The sequence below is a fragment of the Armigeres subalbatus genome, chromosome 3 (assembly GCF_024139115.2).
Source record: "Armigeres subalbatus isolate Guangzhou_Male chromosome 3, GZ_Asu_2, whole genome shotgun sequence".
Classification (NCBI taxonomy): domain Eukaryota; kingdom Metazoa; phylum Arthropoda; class Insecta; order Diptera; family Culicidae; genus Armigeres; species Armigeres subalbatus.
Window position 1 is genome coordinate 60,259,759 of NC_085141.1, and position 4,409 is coordinate 60,264,167.

The 4,409-nt window shown below is 36.5% G+C and overlaps 1 long non-coding RNA gene across 1 annotated transcript; it reads left to right on the top strand.

Moving 5' to 3' along the window:
• The first annotated feature begins 1,369 nt into the window (after positions 1-1,369).
• LOC134220703 (uncharacterized) lies at positions 1,370-3,099 on the top strand. The gene is made up of 6 exons (XR_009982010.1): positions 1,370-1,496; positions 1,561-1,614; positions 2,074-2,298; positions 2,378-2,532; positions 2,599-2,698; positions 2,774-3,099. It is a non-coding gene; the product is annotated as an uncharacterized LOC134220703 (long non-coding RNA).
• The last annotated feature ends 1,310 nt before the right edge of the window (positions 3,100-4,409 follow it).

Below are 4,409 nucleotides of genomic sequence, written 5' to 3' on the forward strand. Positions count from 1 at the left end.
AATCATCGATGAAACAACAATGTTGAAGATTGGAACAACAATATGCACGTAGTTTGGTGCAACAATCGAAATAGTTGTTTCAATCTTGCAAGATTCTTCTGCGTGAAGACTCTTATATACCGCACAGGCCACTTCGGCCTTAGTCTGAATAAATAATAAATAGTTATTTATGTGGCTTTAAGATACCTTAGTAAGAAGAAACAATTGAATTGAAATTAGTCGAATAAAGCAGATGTAGAGAATGGCTATTTGATCACATAAAAAATCTCACTGTCCGGACCCGGGGGACAGCTACCGGATACAGAAATTGATTTTTGCACGCACAGTTTCATTATATATCTAACAAATCATGATTCTTATTTGAAATATGGCTAATATTGACCATCTCCACATGCATCAGAAAATATTCGATTGATTTTAATAAGGCACAATAGGAAATTTTTTGACATTTTTGTTCAATTTCAATTTTTCTACAGAGTTTACAATATGAGGAACTGATATTCCACGCAGGTATTAAAGGACTTTTCAATAGCTTTCTTGTGTACAGTCGGGATTCACTGGTTGAGAATGGGCAACTTTTTAGTTGGGCCTCCACTAGTTGGGCCATGGCTCAAATAAAAAGCAACCGTACGTCAAAACTCAATGTAAACACGGAAAACTGGATTGGGCGTCACTGGACATCATTCGTGATGTTCAAGTCGAAATACACGTGTTCAAATGGCTGTCAGTTGACCCAACTAAAAAACCAAATTCGTTAGTTAGGTCGAGGTCGTGGTCCAACCAGTGAATCGCGACTGTACTACATAAGATGGTGAAGAGACCTCTACAAGTGTTGTTTTGAGAAGTGACCAGTATTGGGAGGGGAACATATAGCAAGTATAGCAAGGGGAACCCTTTTACGCCAAAATTCCTCTGAAAAAAAACTGATTTTCCGCCAAATTTTATTATCACTGGTGGAGCTGAGCTGGAGCACGATGGAGCATATGACCCACCAAATCAAATATTTTCCGTGAAATTTGATTATATACGCCAACATTGCTCTAGAAAATAAACTGATTTACCTACACGCTTAGTTGAGATTACCTAAAATTAGATTATTATTTTACCTAATATTAGGTACCGAACGTTTACCTAAATTATCGGTAAAAAATAACGATAATTTCCGTTAATTTTTACTATTTTTTAGGTATTGTGCAGTTTCAAACAATGACGTTTATTTTTACCGAAAAATCGGTTTTCGGTGTCTTGGCGAAAATTTTGCTCAAAAGCAAACAAAAACGAAGCCGGTTCCCATGTGTTTCTTATAGAATTCGTGAAAATATCAAAATTACTAAGAAGTAGGTGCCGAGGAATAACCTGTCCGTCAGGTAACTTAAACTGGGTAAAATATATATTTGTGTATTGCATCTTGTAATTAGTTTCAGCCTCGTAAAGTGAAGTTCGTTTGCCTCCGGAATCCAGCGTCACCATCTGTTGTGTTGATTGGAAGCAGAAGGGTGAGAAATTATATGCTAGGGGCCGATGTTGGAAAACAATACTATTAACAGTTTTTTTTTGCAGAAATGGAGGAGCTAAAATCATTCGTCGATGCGGAAACATAAGAAAAACTTGAAGGTGAGCGGGTACATCTATTTATATTGTAGTTCTAGCGAAAATTCCATTTGTAAACCGAAGTGAGCTCTTGCGACAATCGCATTTTCTCCCATTTCGGATGTCGCAACTGTTTCGCGAGTACTGCGCATGATGGTGGTCGGCTATGGCATGGATGCGCACTAGTCGCGATGCAGTTGCTTTATCTGAAAAAGAAAGCAAACCGGATTTGTGCCAAAACTCGCTTCGGTTTAATAGGTCACTGTCAAGACAAAATTTTCAAAACGACTTATCTGCTTTTGTAAACAAAGGTTCAAACGACGATTTGACGAATCTGATAGCTCTCCCACGCAAACCAATACCATCAATAGGTAGGTGAAGGATTCCGCTACCTGTTCATTCAAATCGTCGTTTGAATCTTTGTTTACAAAAGCAGATAAGTCGTTTTGAAAATTTTGTCTTGAATTCATGTCTTATTTGCAGATGCGAAAATAGATGACAACTCTCTTTGTATGCTCAACAACCAAGACATGATTGAGATTGGTCTTGAACTTGGTCCACGGAAAATAATCCAAGAATACATAGCTCGTTTGAAGACACTTTCTCAACCAGGACCATCAACTAAGAAATCTCAACCGAAGGAAAATCATCAGGGTACATTGTCATCACCGACTACTGTTTTACAAAAAAAAACTGTCTGGTTCAGCCGTAAGTTCAGTTGAATTCAAATGCAATAATTTAAATTTAATTTTAATTTAATTTTATTTCCTATTGTTTTCCTCTTTAGGACATACGTGCAACACTTGAGAAAAGCAAACCATTCAGAGGAATATTTTACAACAAACTGCTAGCAGGTATTACACCGAAGCGTAATGAGATTTGCCTAATGGTTCGTCTACTATGCCACGGCAGGTTTTATGATGATCTAATCGACAAGAACAAGTAATATACAAAAGATAACATTAACATAATACTCTATTGAGAGCTTATGGAATTATTATTTTTCAGACAACCAGGAATACTAGAGAAGCACCAACTTGCTCTGGATATACTGGAGGCCTTTCCACATCTGCAGAGTACTCGTCCGTTGGAGTTCGCTCCCCCAGAGGTAAGGTCGATCGAAATCCTTCAAGTTTAAACTATAGTTTTAAATTTGACACGGAAATTGCACTATTTTTTTCAGGCTGCTTATTTTGGTGCAACGGTGGCAAAGGGCCCGGTCATCATCATACCGGATTCATCGAAAATAGGATGAACAACATGCGTAAAGAAGTGCCGAAGGATAAGCGGAAATTTCGTCGCACAGTTAAACTTGCACCCAACGTGGATGAGGCGGACCGCGAGAAATCAAAATTGTGTGCTGCTCTGGCAGCAAACACCGACAACATCAAGCAAATTGGAGATTTAATGAAAGATTAATTTGATTACTACAGAATGTTGCTTTTCACTAATTCGGCACCCACATGCATTCTGGACACATTTCCACATTTGTGCTCATTTAGCGGTATAATGGTAAATTTTATTTTTATCTAGGATTTCATGCTGCTGTGTATCATTGATGTATTATTTCAGCGACTCACAAAAGTCAATCCAAAGGCAGATATACGAGAAACATTGATCAAATGTTTATACTTAGATCACCAGAGTTACCAAGAAGTAGAAGATAGTAAGTACCTGTAACAATCAGTCGATCCTGTGTTGTTTCGTTCAAGTCAACGTTAGGTGAATTAAAATGTTTCCCACAAATTATCTATAGTAAATATGCTTTGAAAATATAAACTTGTTCCAACTATTCATCTCACGCTCCCATATTAATCTTAACGCGAATAAAACAATTTGGCGCAAATTAATTTATATTTGCTGGAATATTACGAAGATGGCACCGCGAGATGAATAATGGAACGTTATTGCCTTTGTTATTTAAATTGTGAACATTTTAATTGAACTCTTTTTCTTCAATATTAAACATTAAATAAAAACCTAATTATCGGTAAAATATATCGACCTGAATCAGTAAATTTTACCGTTTTCACGAAATCAAAACAATCATTAAAAACCTTTTTTTAGGTAAAAAGTAACGTTAAAAATCAGTAAATAATAACGAATTTTTGTTTGAGAAAGTTCTGGAATAATTTCTGATGAAAATCATTTTAAAAAAATGAAGAAACTCCATATTTTATTTTGGCAGGAATTTCTAAACCAATTTCCAAAGGAATTCATAAAATAAAATCAAAAAAGATTTTTTTTATTCCTTTCTTTATTTGTTAGGCACTCTGTGTTACTCAACCGCTACTGTGCCGAGATCTACTGTGGTATTCTGCTGTACAGAGTCCGAGTCCACACAGAATCTATTTTTAGATTTCCATTACCATTATCGTTGTCGTTGCCAGTCCACCTCATCGTGAGTCCATTGTGTCCGTTTGTCCATGTCGTGCATCCAATGATCGTTGCATTGTTCGGTTGCCATTTATCCGGGTCCGAGAAGAGCAAGTTGTCAGTCTTCATCAGGCAGCCGCACAGAAGGACCAATCTTCAAAAAGACGGTCAAAAACCATTTTTTCAAAATGATCCAAATTGAAAACTTGAGTCATGGGTTGTTAGTAGATTACTTGACGATGAAGTAAACATAGTTTTGAGTCATTTTATTCGGGTGGATCATACCTTTACAGTCAATACAAGTTGAGCATGTTGTCGATTTTTAATTCTGTTAAATCTTGTAACATTTATCTTACTGCTTCATTATGTTGGCCACAACGTATACATCATCCAAACCTATTATATTTGGCACCATTACAAAGTGTAGTCCAAAACTAATAAAG